A 24,518-nucleotide genomic window follows, 5' to 3' on the forward strand; every position below is an offset into this window, starting at 1 on the left:
GAGACCAATGACTGGTATTGAAAACATGGCCTTAAGCCTAATGCCAAAAAATGCATCAGCACCCCCTTTGGGAAAAACTCAGTTCCCACTAATTACCACATTGATGGGAGCCCACTGAACACTGAAGGCATTATAAGAGACCTGGGGACACCGGTTGACAGCAACCTCTCCTTCGACCACCACATTGCCACTGTGGTCAGGAAGTCCTTCTATGTGGCACATCTCATTACCAAGAGTTTTACATCCAGGAAGAAAGGTCATCATCGCTCTCTCTACTCTTCCCTCATTAGACCAATCATTGAGTATAATGCCCCATTTGGCATGTACCTCACTAGACACATGCAACAGCTGGAAAGGCCACAAAAGTATCTCACAAAGAGGATCGTAGGCCTTAAACACATGTCCTACATGGACAGACTCAAAAAACTCCAGCTATTCTCTGTCTCATATCGACTACTAAGAGGCGATCTCTGCTTGACTTACAAAGCCATGTCTGACTCAGCTCTGCTAGAAATGCTACAACCAAAGAAATCCCAATCCCTCTGCACCACACACTCCAGAGACCTCAACCTCATTACCACAATCAACAGAACATGCTGGAGGGACAGGTTCATAACCCAGAGACTTCCCATGCTCTGGAATAGACTCCCCATACATGTCAAGCAGATCATCTCACTGGCCCTCTTCAAGAGAAATCTTGATGAGTGGATGGGAAATAGAAAGTTCACCCCGGGGATCACTGCAGTGGCTCTGCTTGATAGAGGCACTGGGAACTAACGTCAGGCAGCATGATGCCAGGGCACTTCTATGGGCTAGGCTTGTAAAGGCTCCAGGGCCATTAGCCTAGTACACACCTATGAACCTATGAACCTATAATGGGGCTAATTAGGTCAAGAAATGCCAACTTTGAGGTTAATATAGCCACCCAGGTGAAAGATAACCATGAAGCCTTCTTCAGCTATGTCATATTCCTCAAGGACAGCACACAGCAATGTGCTGAACTGGTGGTTAATGGGTTGTTAATAATGCCACATTCACCTGTCCTGGCAATATAGTCAACCTGTTAGTGGGCAAGTTCATTTCCAACTACCCCCCCCTCACCCCAACCATCCCCCCAAAAAATACTCTCAGACATAACCACTCCAAAATAACCCCTCCAACTATAACTAGGGAGCATGTACTAGCTGTGCTCACTACAGCCAAGAACACAGTCAGAATGAGCCCTTATAACATCTCAGGATACCTCCTGAATGATTTATCAGGAATCATTATTTGACAATAGTCTTAAAACAGGCTTTGTGCTATGTGATTGGAGGACTGCGACAGTCATCCCCTTCATAAGGGATGACCTTCATCAGATCCTGGAAACTACAGGCCCATTAGTCTAACTAGTCGCATTTGCAAAGCCATAGAAAAAATTATCATGGAAATTATCAACATGGACATGAGACCTCTAGACACTGGAGGCATCCTAGTTTGGCTTTGTCAAAAGAAGGCAAGCTTACTGAATCTGGTGGACTTCTTTGAAAAGGTCACTATAGCAATGAATGAGAGGGAAACAGCGCATACTGCCTACCTAGATCTGGTATAGCATTCGGTATAATACCATACTCAGGCATTGTTAACAAACTTCTGGCACTCAGTATAAACCCTTTATAACATACTGAGTAGCTAGCTACCTTACTGATAGGGCCCAGGAGGTTAGAATTGGTGAGATCATCTCCACAAAGAGGCTGGTCACTAGTGGAGTCTGATTGGGCTCTTTGCTAGGCCCACTCCTCATTGGCTTCTACTTCTCAAATGTCAAAGTGCATGTCAAAGGCCTTTAGCTAACCAAGTTTGCAGATGGTTACAAATTGGGAGCAGTCACTGAATACCCTCGAGATGAGACTATCCTCCAGGAAAGTCTACCACAGACAAACACTTGGTGCCTGAGCCATGACTTAAAGCTCAATACCAAGTAATGCATTATCGTACCTTTTAGAAAGTCAGCAACCCCAGGTAACTATGTCATCCAAAAATCATCCGTAAAAGGTGATTCACTAGTCAGGAATCTGGGACCTCCTGTAGATAATAAACTAACGTTTGACCAACATGTGTACAAGATAGTAAGAAAATCCTTCCATATTGCTCAACTTATAAGCAAGGGTATGGCATGTAGGTCCAGACAGGTCATCATACTACTATACTCGGCCCTCTTCAGACCCATCATAGAGTATAATACCCCTTTCAGTATGTACCTGACCAGGCAGATGCAGCAACTGGAATGTCCACAAAGGTTCATTACAAAAAGAATTCTTCTTTTGGCTTTTCCCAGTTAGGGGTCACCACAGCGGAACATCTGTCTGCTCATGATTGGCAGTGGAGTATTACAGTGTCGAGTTGCCAGCCCAGCACCCAACCTTCCACAGAAGGCACACACTCAGGGTCAATTTAGAGTGTCGAATCTATGTCTTTGGGAGGAAACCAGAGTACCCGGAGAAAACCCACACGACCACAGGGAGGACATGCAGACTCCACACAGAAGGCACCCCAGCCAGGGATCAAACCAGAGAACCTCTTGCTGTGAGGCAACAACGCTAACCTCTGCACCACCGTAGCCACCCTTCATTACTAAAGGAATACAGGGAATAAACACAATGTCCTACACTGATTGCCTCAAAGCCTTGTCTCTTTACTCGGTATCATACAGACTTCTCAGAGGTGATCTTTACATGGCATACAAGGCATCCATGAACTCTGTTTTAATGAACCTCTTGTACATCCACAAAACAAACAACCTCAGAACTACTAGATTAAAAGAACTAAATCTTGCTTGCGATATAAATAGGACATAGAGAGACAGATAGCTTTCTCAGAACCTATAAAAAAGGATAAAAGAAAAGATCTGATAAATTGGAGGCCTATAACACTGTCAAATGTCAAGTGTAAAATATGTATGATAATGCTACAAAGGAGCAAAGGAAGTAATGTATGCGGTAGTAGGAGAAGGGATTAGTGGTATAAATGGAAGGGGATGAAAGAAATCTTAATTATAGTGAAAGAATAGTAAAGATTATACTGAAAGAAAATAAAGAAGTAAGACTGATAGCCTGTGACATCGCTAAAGTCTTAGATAAGGTGAGCCATGAAGCAATGTGACAGATTTTAGAGGCATATGTTATAGGAGATATTAATGTAATAAAGAAATGTTATCAAACGTCATACATTCAAGTTGTGATAAATGGATAGAAAAATAACTATCAAGAGGGGAACAAACTGTATTTGTATTAGTAATGAATGCAGTACTAGAGATATGTATGAACAAAATGACGAGGGCAAAATGGGAGACGGTAGGAAACATTATATTACCAACCTATATGACATCTGCTGATGATTTAGTTCTAATAACAAAAGGAAGGGATTGATAAGTGAGGTTGTACTAAGGATCAGGAAGCTGTTTAAAAAGCTGGCCTGCAGTTAAACAAAATGAAGTGCAAGGGATCCGGTGAAATAAAAAAGTAAATGGAATATATTTCACAAGAACGGAAATAAAGATTCTAGGAGTGGGTAGGTGTGAAAGTGTACAAGTAAATGGAAGGAGACAGATAATGGAACAAATAAAAATGTTAGCTTGATGGAAAAGTTTTTATTTATCATTTCAGAAAAAGACATATGTAGCATATGTGGGGTAATATGTATTTTTCCCCATTGAAATAGAAAAATAGTTATTAGAGATTTGTTAGCTTCTTTAGGGGCTCAAGGCTGAACCCAGTGAGAAGAGGGCTCATTTATAAAAATAAATAAATAAATAAATACAATTAAAAAAAATCCAGTGGTGCATTTATCATCTATGTATTTATTTTGGATAGTGAGAAAGGTAAAAGAAAGGAATAAGATGTTATATGAAAGTACAAAAATATATAGGAAGAAACCACACCAACCATGGGTAAAACCTGATATACCTACACCTAGTCATGTTTTATTGCTTAATGAATAAAGGTTGTAATTTGAGGCTATTGATGTATATCCTTTACACATGTACATTACTACACTTACAGATATTATTCATAGGACACAGCAGGATTGCTGCACATCAATGAATTTTATATAACTGCATGTAACTGAATGTAAACTCGTGTTTGTTTTTAATGTTGATAAGTATTTTTAAATGTTATAAACTATTACACAATTGCTTTTTATCCAAAAAGCATTTGTATTGTTGTATTTTGCACGTTCCACTGTAAGTCTACTTTTTATGATATATGCTTACTATGTTTGTTTGTGTCTTTCGGCTTTTCCCGGTTAGGGGTCGCCACAGCGGAACTCCGGTCCGCTAATGATTGGCAGTAGAGTTTTGCTTACTATACTGTATAAAATTATTTGCAGTGTACATTTTGTTATTTTTCTCAGCTGTAGCAGAAGAAAAAAGGCCTTGTTAAGAAACAAACATAAATATAAAGCATAGCTGCATCTTTCTGATTCACAATCATTGGTCTTCGTGTATTCTTGAGCTAGTTTGAACCAATGTGTTGAAGCATTTTTTCCACAAGAAAACTGCACAATAATGTCGATATAGCATGCAGGGGCATTATAAATATCATTATACTATATGCATCAAGAACAGGACTTATGAATTACATTGTATTCTTTATTTTAGGCTCTTTACTGCAGATGTCATATCTACCAATCAGGCAAAGCCGAGTTACAGTCAGGAGATACAAATTATGCGAAGAGAATGGTATTTGCAATAAGGAAATGTAGTTGTTCAGCATTACCATGGTTGTCTGTGATTTTGCATGTTACACTAATGCCATCTGGTGTTTAACTGTGTGACTACATAATCTGCATACCAAGCTAATCTGAAATGAGATTTATACACTCCATAAAAAGATGACAATATATTTTATTGGACAGATGTAGAGGCAAGAGAAAGAAAACAAATAACGGATAGTTTGTGCTTTAAATACCATGAAGTCCCATCATCAGTCTAAGTTCTGGTAAAGGAATCTGCTTCTGTTTTCTTTCGCAAAATTGGTAAGGACAATTCAGCCACAATTCCAGATGCACAGATATCCATTCTGGACCATGACACTAGTGTGCAAATGTTTCATGAACAGAACTGCTCATGCTGCAGTACATAATTTGTAGTTAGCTCTGGGAAATGTACAGCATACGGACATGTACAATATATATTGTACATTCCTATGGCACACAGCATGCTTTTAGATGTGGACCATCAGCTGAATAGGATGTGTGAACAGCCGGGCAGCCTGTGTGCCCAGCATAAAGGCAGATTGTGCAGTGCATGTTGTGGAAGGGTGAAACTTAAATATTCAGTAGGGAAGTAGTGAAAGCCCATGGAACTGAGTGTAGGATGCACAGAATGTCAGTCAGTGCTTGCAGAGTTTGCAAATGCATGTGATAATTGGGGTTATGATCAGAACACAAAACACATACACGAGCACGTGCATGCACACACATACACACTCACACACGGAATGAAGTTTTCACACATAGATGGTAGTGAAAGCCCATGGAACTGAGTGTAGGATGCACAGAATATCAGTCCGCAGTTACAGAGTCTGCAAATACACATGATAATTGGGATTATGATCAGATCACAAAACACTATGAAGATATGAAGGTAGAATTACAACAGACACTAAAAACAACCACAAAGCCTTCTATAGTTATATCAAGAATCTCCACAGCAATACCCAGATTTGCTCTGAGTTACTGCACAATGGTACCTCCTATACTAAGCCAACAGATATTGCCAACATACTGGCAGACAGAATCAGTGCCAACTTTACTCCCCCCCCCTCCTAAAGGACCAATCACAATACCAGACGAATGCCAGGCACTCAGCATTACTGCAGCACAGGTTAAAGCTGCACTGTCCAAGGCCAAGAATACAGCTTCCATGGGACCCGACAATATCCCTGGCTGTGTTCTACATGAATTACAAAGTGAACTGGCACCACATCTGTGTGCCCTGTTCAATCACAGCCTCACCTCAGGCTTTGTCCCTACAGAATGGCGCACTGCTACAGTCATCCCTCTCCAGAAAGGAGGAGCAACTACAGACCTTCGAAATTATCACCCCATTAGCCTGATAAGTCTGACATGTAAAGCTATGGAGCGCATCATCATGGACCTATTTAACAAGGATACAGGGAATCTCTAAACTCTAGATCGCACTCAATTTGGTTTCGTGAAAGGTAGATTATGCCTGCTCAACCTGGTTGACTTCCTTGAGTCAGTCACCTGAGCTGTGGATGAGGGTAAGGCAGTTCATACAGCCTACCTCGATCTGGCCAAAGCCTTTGATACCATTCCTCACTCAGGAATTATTGATAAACTCACCAAACTAGGCATCAACCCCTATATCATTAGGTGGGTTGCAAACTGGCACACAGATAGAACCACAATGTGAATGTAGCGGAATCCAAGTCAGACTGCTGACCAGTCATGAGTGGAGTCCCACAGAGATCGGTCCCGGGTCCACTCCTGTTTAGGCACCTATTTCTCAGAAGTCCAGGCCAACACAGAGGGACTTTGGCCGACCAAGTCCACAGACCGCAGACGACTGCAAGCTGGGAGCCATTATTAACTCCCCAAGCAATGCAGACATCCTACAGAAAGGCCTCACTGAGACCAATGACCGGTGTCAAAACCATGGCCTTAAGCTTAATGCCAAAAAATGCGTCGTCATCCCCTTTGGGAAAAACTCAGGTCCTACTAATTACCACACACTAAATACTGAAGGTGTTATAAGAGATCTGGGGACACAGGTTACTAGCAACCTCTCCTTCAACCACCACATTGCCACTGTGGTGAGAAAGTCCTTCTATGTAGCACATCTCATTACCAAGGGTTTTGCATCCAGGAAGAAAGGTCATCATTCCTCTCTACTCTTCCCTCATTAGACCATTCATAGAATATAATGCCCCATTTTGCATGTACCTCACTAGACACCTGTAACAGCTAGAGAGGCCACAAAAGTACCTCACATAGAGGATCCTAGGCCTTAAACCCATGTCCACATGGACAGACTCAAAAAACTCCAGCTATTATCTGCTTCATATCGTCTACTAAGAGGCAATCACTGCTTGACTTACAAAGCCCTGTCTGACCCAGGTCTGTTAGAAATGCTACATCTAAAGAAATCCCAATCCCTCCACACCACATGCTCCAGAGACCTCAACCTCATTACCACAATCAGCAGAACATGCTGGAGAGACAAATTCATAACCCAGAGACTGCCCATGCTCTGGAATAGACTTCTCATACATGTCAAGCAGAGCACCTCACTGGCCCTCTTCAAGAGAAATCTTGATGAGTGGATGAGAAATAGAAAGTTCACCCCGAGGATCACTCCAGTGGCTGTAATTGGTAGAGGCACTGGGAACTAATGTCAGGCGGCACAATGCCAGGGCACTTCTATGGGCTAGGCTTGTAAAGGCTCCAAGGCCATTAGCCTAGTACACATCTATGAACCTATGAACATACACATGCATGTGCATGCACACACATACACACTCACACACACAGACCTAAGATCTCACATGTGTGAATGGCTGTATGCCCTTGCATGTCCTGCAATGTTTGTGTTTGCTAATGCAGAAAAAGTTACACCATTATGCCATACATAGTACACAGCAGATGGCTACCCATTTCATAAAATGTGATATGACTTACAACTTATTATCGATTCATACATACTAGGGGCTGTTTTGCATCTCATTAGGTACTGGTTCTCCAAGTGCCTAATCATGGCATTATTATTTTACAAGGCCCTGTTCATAGCTTTATAGATGATTACTAGGCTAATGGCACAAGAGCCTTTACAAGCCTAGCCAGTGATACCCAGGATATGACAATATTATATCTTGATTCCCCAGATATAGGATGGGGTAGTGTCAGGGTAGTGGGCCTTTGGGTTTTGGAACCCTGAGTCATTTTATGAACTGCTTCTGTTCATAAGGGACAAGGGCAGTTCCCCAGGAATGACTTTACAGTTCCCTATCCATTTGTACAAATTGTTTTTGAAGAGAGGACAGGCTTCATTTTACGAAGATAGGAAGTTTATTCCATTAACAAGGTAGCCTTTAGGATATGAATCTCTCTCTCTCTCTCTCCCCAGCAATTCTGTTGCAGTCGCAAATAAGGTTCAGATCCATGGAATGCATAACCCTCGTATAATTTTTCTTGCAAATATGTATCATTTTCATCAGGGCTGGATCGGAGAATACTTTGTAGGTCAGGCATAAGTCACCTCTCAATAAATGATACGAGAAGGAGTAAAGTGATAAGGCCTTTAATTGGTCCATATAAGCCATGTGTCATGTTTTGAATTTTTTTTTTGAGAAACATCTGGGGCCACTTCAGTTGGTGTAAGTGCCTGGTTAAGTACATGCAGAAGGGAGTACTGTACTCAGTGATGGCCTGATGAAGGATGACTACAATGACACTATGACTTCCTTTGACCTTGATGTCATGCCTTTACTTATAAGGTAAGCCACACAGAATGATTTCCTCTGTAATGTATATGTTTAGGTTACAATCTATCACTGTTCCTAGGTCCCTCATTACTGAGTCTACTTTTAGGGATGTGCTATCGATGTTATAATTTGCAAGGATATCTGATTTACCAAAGAGTGCAATTATGCATTTTTGTAGCATAGACCATGGTTTTGGCACCTGTCATTTGTCAATTTTAGGCCTGTTTGTAGGATGTAAGCATCATTTGGGGATTCGATTATTGCTCCCAGCTTACAGTCATTGGCAAACTTGGTGAGTCAGTGGCCTCCAACATTGGCCTTCACTTCAGAGAAGTATATGCCAAATAAGAGGAGCCATAACACTGATCCCTGTGAGACACTGCTAGTAACAGGTATCTCATTGGAAGTGGATTTGCCTATCTGGACAACATGTGTCCTGTCAGTGAGCCAGTTTGTTGTCCACCTGATGATGATGTAGATTTTATGCCTAACATAGTAAGTTTATCTATGATTCCCAAGTGGGAGATTGAGTCAAAAGCTTTGGCCAGATCTAGATAAGCAGTATGTACTATTTTACTCTCATTCATTGTCCTGGTGGCTTTCTCGAAGAAGTCCACCAGACTGACCAGTTAAGCTCTCCCTTTGACAAAGACAAATGGGATCTGGTCCAGTGTTTGGAGATTAGCTATCTCATTATTGATCAGGTCCATGATAATTTTCTCTGTGGCCTTGCAGATAAGACTGGTCAAGCTTATGGGTCTGTAGTTCCCTGGGTCAGTTGATGCCCCCCCCCCCCTTGTACAGAGGGATGACTGTTGCAGTCCTCCATTCCTCTGGGACAAAGCCTGTCTGTAGGCTGTGGTTAAAGAGGATTTCTAGTGGCCCTGTTGTTGGTACCCATAGAGGCTGTGTTTCTGGTTTTAGTGAGAACAGTAAGGACCTGTTCCCTCATAATGACTGGTAGGGGATGGTTGCAGGTATTACTTTGGTTGTTGTAAGAGGTGATGGGGTGAGAAGGTTGAACTGAACTTGTTAGCCAGCAGGTTTGTTATAGTTAGAGGCTAGCTGTAAGCATTGCTATTCATGATTAACTCTGCACATTGTTGAGTGTTTCACCTGAGGTTATGAACATAACTAAAAAAGCATTCTGGTTATCTTTCACCTGGGAGGCTATCTTTGCCTAGTAGTTTGCTTTGGCAGATTTGACATGCTCTCTGATTTGTTTGTTTAGACTAGTGAGAGTCTTTTTGAACTGTTTTGTCTGTTCCTTTTTTACTTTAAAGAGGATTCTTTTCCTTTTGTTGAATAACCTGTTTATGCTAGGGGTCCATCAGGGTGGTTTATTTTTGCCAGTAATCATAGGTTTGACTCAGACAGGTACTGCCTCCTCTATGCTGCTATGAATGTGATTCTACAGTGTCTTTTTGTACAGCACAGAGTAAACCTCAGTGCCATCCAGGTTTGAAGGGGCTTAATTGGCCTAGTTCTTAACAATTTTGGAGTTTGATGGAGGTTCTAGGCTAGTTGTAATGCAAAAGGAGATAATTTGTGGTCAGATCTTAACAGGGAGGAGTTTGTGAGTACCAAATCTGGGATATTTGTACCCCTATCTGGGAAGCTTACTCATTGCTCCAGGGTGTTTGTGCCAATTAAGTCTCTGAGCCTCTAAGCAAATGAATTAAGGGTTGTATAAGACTCACAGTTTATGCAGGGGTGGTTGAGGTCACCCATAAGTATGGTGTTAGGCTGAATGTTAAGAGATTCCAATAGGTTTAGGTAGGATACATGGTTTTCCAGACTCATGTTAGGGGATCTGTAGCTAGCAAGGATATGATATGGTGTTGCACCTATAGTTAGTTAGGCATGGAGCAGCTCAAATTAGTCATGTTGTTGGACCAGTCTAGAGTAGTACTTGTCCTTTATAAACACTAAGACACCTCCTCCCTTTGTTGTATCCTGAGCTGAGGGGGATCAAAATGTATGAAAGGCGTTATAGCCTTTGGTAGCTGGGATGCGTTTCATGGACCATGAAGCACATTTCCATGACTGCACATATGTCTGCATTCTTCAGGGTGAGTAGTGCTTCCAGGGAGTGCATTTCTTTTACTTAAACTCCTAGCATTGAGCAGCAGTACCTTTAGGTGGTCATGAGTGATTTTTCTTATGTTGAAGGGTTTACCAATTTGGCACAGCCTAAGAAAGGCACTATGGAGACAGATAAAGTTTATGCGAATATCCAGAAGCCAAGTGGTAACAAGTGCAAACCATCGGGTCTGTTGATCATGTCTACCCAGGCTGACAGGTATTGGATCCCATTGTTCTGACACCAGAAACTAAGCCAGTTGTTGAAGGCATCATCATTGGTGAAGGTAGGATGCTACTTGCGGCTAGATTCATACCCACCTGGAAGACATATTTACAGAGCTCCATAATGTCTCTCTTCATAAAGTCCGATGAGGTATGTGAAAAAACAAAATGCTGCCAGTCTAGCTAGATGGAATTTTGTACATAATTCTGTGTCATTTGTGAATATTAATATGATTTTCATAGAAATGTAACAGAAGGAAATACTGCCAGCCCAGCTATCTGGAATTTTGTAAATAATCATATGTCATTTGTGAATATCAACATGATTTATATGCTTGCCTTACAAATGTAAGGGAACTATATGTTATTTGTATATTAAACTACTGGTACAGAAGTGTGTGTTGAACAGGGTTTTTACAGTACTCAGCTTCAAGGATGTGTCCACAGCATACCCTGTTGGAACATAGAAGATTAACTTACAAAACTTCAAGATTATAAATTGAAATTAAGTGATTTACGATTGTGCTATAAAAGTTTGTTTCAATGCAGCAAGCAGACTCAATGTCTAATGCTAGAAGTTTTTCTATTGTCTTAAAAGAAAAGTAATTACTAGGATTAAAATGTAAAATGTTTTATTGCTTTATGACTTCCTAGCAACAGCAAAGTTCTGAGAGATATGTGTTTCTCACATAGAAATGTTAAAATTCTTTTAGTTTCTGTTTTAGCCTGGGAACTGATGTCAGGTGAAAAAGAGTGATGTCATCCAAGCTAACCCAGTAATAATGTTTGATATTAATTTAAGAACTCTTTGAGAGAGAAACTGAGCATTTTGTATTTGTCTTTGGATGTGACAACATCCACTCATCATCATCATCACCATCTGCACTTGCTTTGCTCTGTAAGTAATATTTATAGCATGTTATCTCATTTAGATATAGATTGAAATATAGTAATGTTAAATAAAATCAAGAATTCAATACACAGGAGGTTCAGATTCAAAAGTTTACTAGTGTACACCAGAAGGCAAAAAACGTACAAGTACAGAATTTTGTCTAACATGAAAGAGGAAGCATACAATTTTATATAGGTTTAACATTCAAGCTGTGCCCACCTTACTGACGTGGTATGTCACAGGGCATCTACATCACTTTAGCTTACAGTCCTCTATTCATAAAAACTGCTGATGCTGTATATTTTAAAAAAGTTTTCCTCTGGTAACAATATGGCCTTGCTATCCACCTGGTCAGACATAATGTCTTTCTGTAAAGTTACTTCTTCAAGGTTTCATATCAGTTCGAATACAATAGCAGATTCAGTCTTTTAATACACATCTTTGTTCTCTGTTACACTTTCCCACCAGCTGCATGCTATCTCAGTAATACATATTCAAGGCCAAATCATCCCAGCAGGAAAGAGCAGAAGATTTCATTATTTCACACATTTAATTTCCTGACCCAGCAGATAATCACTTGTGAAAAGCATAAACATTAAAACTTGCTAAGCTAGCATCTGCCAGGGTCGAAGGTCAGCTTGCTTCAAGCCACACTGCAGTTTGAAAACTACTTTACATTTAAACATGAATTAATCCTCTCTGCTATGTGATTAATAGAATAAAATGCATTATATACTACTTTGCTTTTAAACTAGCATTTCTCATATATTCAAATACACATTTTTCTAACAAGTAAAGATTTGTTTAGATGTTTCCTGTATTTACTTGAGACTGTCCCGCAATGGTGTTGTGACAAAACAAAATGATGCCAGGCCAGCTAGCTGGATTTTGTAAATAATTATATGTCACTTTAAAATATTAATATGATTTATATAGAAATGTGACACTGCCACCCCAGCTATCTGGAATTCTGTAAATAATCATATCTCATTTGTGAATATTAATATGATCCATAGGCTTGTCTTACAAATGTAAGAGGACTATATGTTATCAGTACATTAAACTACTGTTGCAGAACTGTGTGTTGAACTGTATGTTCTGTACTGAGCTTCAAGAATGTAACCACAGTGTACCCTACTGGAAAAGAACAGAAATGTATATAAACAATATTAATTGTAGAAGTTGGAATATACAGAGTCAACTTGCAAAACTTCAAGAGAATAAGTTAAAAGTGTTTTACAATGTGCTATAAAAGTTAGTTTCAAGGCAGCAAAGAGACAGAATGTCTTGAACAAGGAGTTTCTTTCTATTGTCTTGAAACAGAAATAATTACTAGGTTTAAAACGTAAAAGTGTTGAACTGTTTTATGACTTCTAGTTCTAGGCACATCTGAGAGAGATGTTGGTTTCTGTTAGCCTGATAACTGAAGGCAGGTGATAAATAGTGTTGTCATCCAGCTAACCCAGCAGTAATGTGTATTATTAATTTAAGAACACATTCAGAGGTACCACCAAGGATCGAAGCCCAGCTGCTGAAGTGCCAAAACACAACTTTAATGAAAACACATATAGATCTCACATTAACATCTCCTACACAATACGTTTCCATTTCAAATTACTTCTTCAGATGCGGACTGTTAAAACCTTATCTATTATTAATTTAAGAACTATACAGTGAGTCAGGTGCATTGTGTATCTTGTCTTGGATCTAGAAACATTCATTTGGCACTTCTCATCTGCATTTGCCTTGCTCTGTAAGTTAGTTATTTAGGGCAGAGTATATTTTAGATATAGATAGGAATATAGTAAAGATTAGATGTTTTCTGAATTTATGTGAGACTGTCCTGCAATGTTGTTTTAAAATATTTGATTCTAAACTCTGTAGCCACTGTGTAGAGTTATTGAGTATTGTCTTGTTCTTTTATTATTTATTATTAAATATATTTAAACCTTTTAATTGTGGCTGGTTTCTTTAGAGATATTTAAGATCTTAGCGTACTTGCATATGTATTTGGTGACGCTGTACAGGACAATCTTAAACAGCCTTGCAAGTCTTGATCACACTTACCATTTGGGTAATAGTAACATCACACAGTAGGATTGGTCACCCTTTAGGAAGGGCCTTAAGAGCTCATTTGTGGCAGTGTGTGAGTTTGTAAACAAATCAAATCTCAAAGTGTGTGTGTCAGCTACTTGAGCAGGGACATGAAGCACTGTTTGCACAGTGAGGGTGCTGGAGGTTTTGGCATTACCACTTGGCTGAGATCTTAAGCCTATAGCTGTGCCAGTGGGGAGTGTTACTGGGGATCTGAAGAGAGAGGGAGGAAACCAGCCCCAGACTGACTGTTATCTCTGTGTGCTCTTAAGGGAAATTGTACTTTACTGTATGTGTACTTGTCATCCTCCCAATGTGTACATCCCTCACTGGTGCTAGCAGTGAAGATTGAGGTTCCTTGATTACTGGGCCAGTGCAGGTGCGTCACAGTTGTTTTAAAATATTTCCTGTTATTTTGAACTCTGAAGTAACTGTGTCTGTGTACTGAGTATTATCTTGTTCTTTTATTATTTATTATTAAATATATTTAAACCTATCTTTGTGGTTGATATTTGTGAGACATATTTAAGCTCTTAAAGTACTTACATATGTATTTGGTGACACTGTATAGGCCACTCCTAAATAGCCTTGCAAGTCTTGGTCAAAACTACTATTTGGATTTATAGTAACATTACACAGTAAGATTGGACACCCTATGCTAAGGGCCTTAAAGTAGCTGATAAAGAGAGGTTGGTGGCAATGATAACTACCTTATAGTCTGGGCAAAAGGGAGCATAGCTAGTAAACCTGTGTCAGCCTTTTTCAGGTGTGTGTGTGTGTGTGTGTGTGTGTGTGTGTGTGTGTGTGTGTGTGTGTGTGTGTGTGTGTGTGTGTGTGTGTCAGCTACTTGGGCAGGGAAACAAAGCACTAGTTGAATAGAGAGTTTTTTTGCAAAGAATGATATTTTGTTCAAGCGTTACATTGATGATTTAATGTTTATATTTAGGGGGAATCTAGATGAGTTTTCTGTATTTATTGATTAGTTAAACCAGAATGAATTCAGGTTTTAGTTTACTTTTACTGTGGATAGAATTAATATAAAATTTCTGGATGAGGAATTTTATGTTAAGGAAGATTTGAAGGTAGAACATAAACCCCATGTGAAGCCTACTGCAGTTAATAATTTTTTACAGGCCAGTAGCATGCACCCATCACATCTTATGGAAGCATTACCTATGGATGAATTTAAAAGGATTTATAAGAATACTTCTGATAAGTATGTGGTGGAAGAAGAGTTCATGAAGGTGGAATGGAAATTGTTGCAAAGGGGTTATTCTAGTGTTAGTTTGAAAAAAGCTAAGGATAGTGTGTTAAAGGTGGGGGGGGGCAGCAGCTGTGATTGGAGACAGAATAGTTATGATGGTTTTAAAAGGCATCACTCAGATCAGAAAACTGATAGCCAGGATAAAGTATTATTTTTTTGTTACCAGATTTTCCCCATTTTCTGATATTTTGAGGAGGTCAGTGAAAGATTTGTGGCCAGTGGTATGTGAAGATGAGCAACTAAACCATTTGTTCCCTTCACATGTTACATTTTCTTATCAGAGGTATTTAAATTTAAGGGAGTTGTTAGGTTTTAAGAAGGTATCTTTCCAGGGGACTAATATGGGTTTCTTTCCTTGTGGAATATGTAAAGTATGTTCTAGGATTAAGAACATTTCAGGTAGAAAAATTAATGGTAAATTATTTCATTCCATGGGAAGGTTTTCATGTGTTTCTTGTGGGGTAGTTTATACTGTAGGGTGTGGGTGTACTCCTGTGAGGTGGTATGTTGGACAGACAAAATGTATGGTAAAAGTTAGACTTCTTGAACATCTGGGACATGTTAGAAATAGGAATTTGGATAGTCCATTAGCTGAACACTTTATTAATGCACATGGGGGTTCTGATGTTAGTTTCTTCCTTAGTGTGTTGGCTACACCTCTTCTTGCTAGGGGTGGGGATTTTTTACTTAGTTTGTTAGAAATGGAAAGCAGGTTCATTCTAAATTATAATACTTTAAAACCTAAAGATATTAATCTGGATGTGAATTTAAATGTATAATTTATAATATTGTATACATGGTATTTTGTAACTTATTGTATATGGAAAAATATTTTACCCTTTTTAAAGGTATGTTTGTTTAAGCAGGTTCTTGTAGTAGATTATTCGGTGATGAGATGATTAATTGGAGCAATTTGACATAAAATGGGAATGGCTGGTAGCTTATGTTATTCCTTGAAGGCTGTTTGCCGAGGTACCAGAAGTACCAATAAACGTTGGAGTTTCTTTCCAGTGACTGCCTCCTGAGTCTATTTTTTGGATATTTCATGTTGCTGTGTGTTTGAATTTGGACAGACAGGGTGCTGGATGTCTTAGCTTGGCCACTAGGCTGAGATCTCAACCCTATAGCTGAGCCAGTGGGGAGTCTTATTGGGGATCAGGAGAGAGAGGGAGAAACCAGCCCCAGACTGATTGTGATGTCTGTGTACTCTTAAGGCAAATTGCACTTTACTGTGTGTGTACCTGTCATCCTCCCATTGTGTACATCCCTCACTGTTGCCAGTGGTGAGGTTTGAGGCTCCTTGATTACTGAGCCAGTGCAGGAGTGTCACAAGGTATGTCTTAGGTCGTTTACACCCACATGGACTATGACTGTGTCATATTGGTACTTGTGGTTTAAAGACCTAAGTGCATGCATAATCTGGCAGATCCTGGCTCCAGACAGACAAGTCATTGTGATCTTCTTATTTAGCATGATAAAGGGGACATCAGTGTGTCTTACACTGGAATACCCAATAACTAGAGTGCTTGAAAGTGTGGTGTGTTGCCTTATCGGCTTGGAAGTGGAGACACTTTGATTTTCAGAGTTATGTGTTGTGTAAGGTGCTGTCTTTTTCAGTGTGTGTGGGAACAGTGAAATATGCTTTTAGGATGTATTGGAGGTTTGGGTAGATTACATGTGAGTACCTCTGCATTTGTGGTTCTATGTATTTGTTCCCTTTGTTGGTACTCAATATTTTATGTGTAATACTGACAACCTGGTTTGCATTTTTCATGTGTGCATGTGAGAGCTTTGCCTTTGATGACATTGTGTATATACATCTCTTATATACTGTCTTTCTCTGTTCTAAAATTAAGTGGTTGTCAGTGAACATTACACATGTCCTATAGCAAGGACAACACCCATTTAACCCAGTGGAGGAACTACAGAGCAACTGTGCTCCAGCAACAATGGTGGAAGGTTACAGGAATATTTCTTCTAGTTATGCTGTTTTTTCATCATAGATTGTGGCCAAGGGTGGATCCACCAAAAGATGTCCTAGGCAACCCCATAAAAATTGCTACAAAAAGAAAAAAGCCTGTCCTACTCCCACCCACATCTCCTAACCCCAATTACCACTTGTCGGCTCTATTTTGACATGCAAACCACTTCAGGAAGTCTCTCTCTCTCTCCCTCTCTCTCTGTCATTGGCTGTACATTTCACCCAATGAGAAAGAGACTTCAGACCTTTCTGGAGCATGTCAGAATAGTGTGGATATTTTTTGCAGAAAGCAAGAAATTCATGTCAGGTTTATGTTTGCCAAGACAAAAGGTCAATTGCTGTTACTGCTGATTCAGATCAAGATATCATGTTCCTGTTATTCTTCGGGAAAGTTGTTACATCACTTGCTTATGCTTTATGTTTGTGCGTGCCCCTGAAAGAGTCATAGCTGGTTGACCATCGGTCCTGTGATTTACAAAGAGGAGTCATTATGGACTGTTGTCAAAATTCTAAAACCTATTCCAGTCCATCAATAATGCTGGTCATTACAGTTTCATTATTCTTATTGTTCAAAATGTATGCATCATATTTATAGTGCTGTACTATTCCACCAACCTTTCAGTGACAGCCCAGGGTCAATGTCTGGTTAGGTAACTTACTCAAAGTTATACAATGGGTAAAATGAGGAAGAAAGCATCCAACCCTGCACCTCTGACTACAAGAAGCAGCTCCTGAAGAGCTTGGAATGTTAGTCTTCTGCACCAAATGACAGATTTTCAGTGACTGCTTCATTTTCTGATAAATCACTGAGGTCGCTGTCAGTCCATAATTTCAGTCATTAGAGTTTCATTGTTCTTGTTCAAAAAATGCATGTTGATGTTAAACTGTTGTTCGATTATTAAATTAATTGGAGCAGTCCACCTTTTATCTCTTTCTGAGACTTTCACAGTTAGTATAGGAAACTAAATCTCTGACTTGTTAATGAGCTATTTCCTGTGCTAAAAGTGCAAGATTTTCAATCCTTCCACCGTCATTTTTCTACTGTGCGACTTTGAACAGATCACTTAACCAGATAGAGTTTGGGGGAACTGAGAATTTTGACTAGTTCCTTTATAGTTGCCTGGACTACATGCCTAGTTGAAAATATTTTGCAGCACACCTCTGACTTTGTCTTATATTTACACAATGTCACTTGTTAACGTCTTTATTCCTGGTAAATCACTGAGGATTACTGTAAATCAGCAATGCCAGTCATTAGAGTGTTATAGTTTTCATTGTTCAGAAAATGATGTCCGTACAACACCTGTTGTTCTGCCAACATTTTAAGGGAACTAAAAGCTCTTTGGCACTTAAGGTTTTGGGTTGTTCATGAACTGCTTTCCTTAGTCTACTGTGCAACTTTGATAAAGTTATTTAACCAGACAGTGTTCCTGGGTCTCCTTTGAGAAGAACAGTTTGCCAAGTGGGTTTACCTCGTTAACAAGTAAAATAACATAATTTTAAAAATTTGTCCATTTTTAGTCTTTTGTCTCAGCACCCCCCCCCCCCCAATTAATTTCTTCTTTGTCCAGAATTCTTGAGCAAAGAAGTTGTTAGGTATTTTGTTCTGTTCCTTGTAAAATGTGTGGCTTTCTGGCAAATTGTTATGGAATACACTCAATAAATAAAGACAGGCATGTGATTTTCAGAATTTATATCCTTCAGAAAACACCTGTTAATACAAATATTGCTAGTCTACAAACTTTCTATGTACATACAAGAAATATTTGAAATCTTTTCCTGGTTTTGGGTCTTTATCTCTAATTCTTGAGCTAAGAGAACTCCAACCCAGTAGTTCCCCATACATCATCTCTCATTTCCCGTCTGCTCTCCACCCTTCTGCTCTACTATCCTACACCCCCAGACTGTACCTTGCTCTATCACCAGTAAATAATTTTCGTAGTGGCACATAACTGTCTTTCCAACAGTGTCTCTTCAGTTACTTACTCCTTTTTAACTTTATCTCTAACCTTTCTGTCAAACTTATATCCCCTCTCTCTGGAACTTTCTTGCCTTTGCCCTATCTTCTATTCAACTTATTTTCAATGCCCTGTCAACTTTTTGTACCCCCCCCCCTGGGGAGCCATTCTACTCTGCACAAAGCCTCTACAATCTTCCTTTCAACTTATTTTCAATGCCCTGTCAACTTTTTGTACCCCCCCCCCTTAGAGAGCCATTCTACTCTGCACAAAGCCTCTAAAATTTTCCTTTCTCTTTTCCAACATGCTGTAAGTACTTTTCCACCCCATCTAATTTATTTTTGTTTGCTTTTAATACTTATAGGATCCAATGAGCTCTCTAACCGAGACATTAATCCTTTGGGCTCCCTTCAGTCGCAATTATTATAGTATTTAATGTTCATTTTTGTTTTTTTATGAAACTTTATCTTATAAGCTACTATTTGGCACTTAACTCTTGTATTTTAAGTGACTGATTTTTTTACATAGTTATCTGGTTCACTTTGTAGTTTAGTGTTCTTCTCTCTCCATTCAACCTGCGGGCTCACTCAGCTCCCCTACTCTGCCCCCTATTCTCACCCTCCCCCACTACTCCCACATTTATCTATCCTCAACTCTTCCCACACCACCTATAGCCCAATCACCTGATAACACCTCCGTCCAGTCACACTCCTATCCTACTTTATCTAACCCATTTCTTCACCATGTTCCATTCCATACCCCACCTACACCTAGCAATACTCCTGATACTACTTTCCACCCCAACCTCCTTAATTCAACTCCAAAATCCACACCTCTCCCCTCCACCTCACTACACATCCACTTACCAACACAACATCCCACCTGTCTTCTGCTCCATATCTCCTAAACTCTATCCCTCCAGCACAACCTTACTATATAAATTCAAAGCCTTACCTACACTTCCCACACCCAACTTTGCCCATTTCCTGCACCCCAACAAATATGCCCTCTACCTGTACTTAAAAGCTCCACCCACCCTAGATTATATTATACTCGTGCTTCATCAAATCAGCCAGGGATCTTATCGGGTCCCATGGAGACTGTTTTTTTGCCTTTGAGAAGGCATTAAAGACCTGTTCCCTGGTGATGACAGGAGGGGGACAGGTGCTGGGGATGTCCTGGTTTACTGATGGGAGGGACAGGAGGGTGAAGTTTTCATTGAACCTGTCTGCCAGCAGGTTGGCTATATCTATGGCATTTGTGTATGTGGTGTTATTGACCACCAGTTCAGAACAGGTATGGGTGTTACCTTTGAGATTGCTGACATATGTGAAGAAGGCCTTGTGATTGTCTTTAGTGCATGTTGCCAATTTGGACTCGAACTTAAGCTTAGATGATTTCACCAGTGACCTTATTTGCTTGTTCAGACAAAGAACAAATTGCTTCCAACTTGGCACCTACTCCTTCTTGGTCCTGGACAGCAATTTTTTCCCTTTTATTATAGAGTTTGTTTATTGCTACTGTCCACCAGACAGGTTTACTGCTCCTTGAGGAGGATGATTTAGTCCTGCCAGGTATTGCTGTGTCCATACAGCTATGGTACTCATATAGTTTTTTGGTGTAGGCTTGGACATTAGTGCAAGGGTGGTGGCTGTGAATCTTCTTATACCAACCCTGAGGAGATTATAGTCAGCTTTGAAAAAGTTTTTTGGTAGACCCTGACAAGGGGGTCAGGGGAGATGGTCACTTCAAAAGTGATCAATTTATGGTTGGATCTTACCAAGGAGGATGACACTGTAGGGGTGCTACAGTGGCTACTCATGTTGGTTAGGACCAGGTCCAGGATATTTTCACATCATGTAGGGATGTCTACCAGCTGATCCAATGCATTGGCATTGACAGAGTTGAGGAATCTCTGGGCATTCATGTTTGGGCTAGAATAGGTCTTCCACTCTATGGCTGGGTAGCTAAAGTCACCCAGGCTAGGGGCCAAACCTGTCAGCACTGCCTCTCATGACCCTGTACTACCTGAGCTCTCCACATTAGATAGGATTACCCAGCAGCTGGTGAAGTGGTACCTTCCTGGACTAGTGGCAGAGGTGTGGATTTTGTTACTCGCCAGAAGATGCCAGGCTTGGAGCATAGGGTCATGCACAGTACCATTGGTGCACACCTACACTGGATGGAGATAATGCTTTCTATTATGGTACATAAAGAAAGATGTCAAGCACTCCAACAGCCAGCTGAGTAAGGAGACAGTGATGACACTTCTGGAGGTAAGCACTAGATTCTCACTGTCCCTAAGTTTGACCAGCATGGGCATCCGATGTTCCCTCCCTATCTCCAATCACGGCGTCCTCCATCCTGTTGTGTCTCTCACCATCCCTGTGTGTTGTCTTGTTTGTCCTGTTTGTCTGCATCATCTTCCTCACCTACCCTACTTACCTGACACAGAAATACCTACATCTCTTACCCAACATTCCTCTCTTACTGAAGTGAAAAATAGAAAACGAGCACCTGTACCAGAAAAAAATAAATATTGTCCCATACATGGCTCTCCACTTCGCATAGGTTTCTTTTTGACACACTTGATTCAGTCCATTTGGCTATACAACATGAGTGCATTGTTGCAACCCCTCTTTGTTGAGATGACAGTCCAAATTCAGCTAATATTCTATACATATTTTCTTTTTATGCTATTGAAGAAGTGGATAGCTATGTTTTTTTCCTACCACCCTCCTGCACATTCCAACATTGCTTTCCATTTGTTCTTCCCCCCACCCCCCATCCCCACCCCTATTTCAGCGCTTTCCTATCTATGCCATTTTAACAGCTTTAATCTGGTCAAAAAATATAATCAAACATCACACACTCGAGTGAAAACAACCCAATGAAACCCTTCACTTTTTGTCTTCTTTGTTTGCTCAGAGTTTGGCATCCCATGCCAATGCTGAGCGGTGGTGAACAGCTCTTCAGTGGTATGGTTACCTCCATGCAATGCTACACTATGGAAACACACAGTTACACTAGCCTTCAGAAGTATTTCACTGCATTATAAATACATATTTAAAAGTATTAGGTACACCTGGATTCAAACCCTGTATCATCTGGGCTCAAAAGAAATATTGTAGTGCACTTACACCTGCTTCCACAGAGTCAGCTAAGCAGTAGATGCGTTTCTTACATTCAGTACTATCCAAAGTGCTGACTGCCATACCTCTCCACTTCACGTGTTCACGCAGAGCCAAGCAAACCAATAGAATTCACACAATTTGTCAGTGAAGCAGAGGCTCACATATGCTTGTCACTTAACTATGTGCAAATGAGGAAAGAAGCATGAATGTGTATCTCGCATGTACAAACACTTTGCCATCAATTCCGCAAACCTGCTACTCAGCAGTGTGCTATGGACAGTGCACAATAGCATGAATTACTTATTTTTACTGCCAATTTAGACTTCATACCATGACAGTATATGTAAAAGCAACCAAAGGAAAGGCACTTTTTTATGGAAAGAACATATATTTACACTGTAGCCATGTGTCACCTGCACACATGCACTTGAAACTAGGTCTCTCAGTACTTGTTCCCAAATATATCAACTACACTACAGAAATAAATAAAAATGCTTTCTTATATAACATGTACATTTTATACTGACAATGCACATTCAGATTTTCCAATACTTGTAGTAATTTGGACATCTGTTTGAATATATTTTGTAAAGCTGTCTCTTAAAGTATGCCTACACATTGTTAATACAACATCAAATACTACACTTTGCACACTCATCAATCTGGTAACATGCAGATCTTTAATATTCTGACAGTCATACATGGCTAGCCACCCATTTCATGCAGGCCTCCCAACATCTCGCAAACATCCAATGATGATGTCATCCATTATAAATTGTCCTGCAGCATTGTAAAAGTATGTACTGAGTTCTCAAGCTGGAGTACCTAGTTAGGTAGGGGTTGTAATCTCATGCAGTCAACTGATGTGTATGTGTGTGTGTGTGTCTGTGTTTCTGTCTAGTCAGAAGAGCTTAACTGCATATCCTGCAGTCACAAGTACGATCCCATGGAGAACCAGTACTTTGACAGTTGCACATCCATTTATTTTCAGACCTCACAACATCTTCTCTCAAACATTTAATGATGATGTCATCCACTATAAATTTTCCTGCAACATTGTAAAAGTCAGACTTGTGCCATAGTACTTGCATTAAGCATTGACTTTTCTAGCTAGTGTAGCTACTTAGGTAGGGGTTCTAAGCTCCCCATAGTCCACTGGTGTATTTGTTCAGTTGGTTGACAACTAAGAGACCATTTTTCACCAGCATCTGGGACACTGCTATTACCATCTTCTTCTCACCAGACACTGCTAATGTCATCATTTATAAAGTGTTGTCTGACACTAGAAAAGCCACACGTATGCTGTGGTGCTTCCATTAAGTGCTGTGGCACTTGCATTAAGTACTGTGCTTTGTAAATATTTAGGTAGGAGTTCTATTCTCACTGCAGTCAACGATCACTATGGTGAGAATTTTAGAATGATATGTGAGTCCACAGCTATGTCAAACCCTACTCTGAACATGTCATTGCAGCAAATGGTGATGATGTCATGCAGTCTGACAGTTTTCTAGATATACACCTGTCATTTTTTTGAGACAATTTTACATAGGGATCTGACTCCACATCCATGTACTACACTCTTCCCAACATGTTCTCCTTAGCATACAATAATACTATCATAGTCCATAAAGTGCAACATGACTGTGTTACACTCAGATATATGTGGTGTTGTTACTGTGACATTACATGTCATTCATTTGCTATACATACACAGCTGTAAGGTTCAAATCAGGTCCAGTCTACTGCAGTGTGTGTGTGTGTATGTGTGTGTGTGTGTGTGTGTGTGTGTGTGTGTGTGTGTGTGTGTGTGGGTGTGTGTGTATGTCTGGTTGATGGTACATTATGGTCAATGTATATTCTTTAGAATCGGTCTTCATTTCACTACAACTTGGGAAATCTTCACTTAGCCCAAGGCGTCCACCATAATCTTTACTCCTCTGTCCACATGACATCCTTCCTGCAGAGGAGTGGAGGATGTCCTCACATCAAATATGCATGAACACATCAAGAAGCAAAATCATTCCATGAGACCACTGCATATGTAAATGATAATTATGTCCTGGTGTGGTGCACCTGTCCCTTATGGACAGTAGCAGGATATAATGCAATCCAAGAAATATACACATATGCACAATATCCCTACTATCTTTCATCATATAGATAAAAATAATATTTTTCATGGTATAGTATTGGCTAGGATTTCATGTGATGTTAGCCATTAGCCTAATAATGTCCTATGACCATATGAACAATTGACATGTCAATGTTGCTGTCATTGACATGTGCTGTTTTGAGGTGTGGGTGTACAGTATGGCTACAAGAGGGTCTTACAATCTGTGATGTGAGCTAATGTATTGCTGGCTATTGATGCCATTGCAGTACATGCTCCTTCTATAACAGCT

Source organism: Protopterus annectens, chromosome 2.part1 (assembly GCF_019279795.1).
Source record: "Protopterus annectens isolate FY-2018-M chromosome 2.part1, PAN1.0, whole genome shotgun sequence".
Classification (NCBI taxonomy): Eukaryota; Metazoa; Chordata; order Ceratodontiformes; family Protopteridae; genus Protopterus; species Protopterus annectens.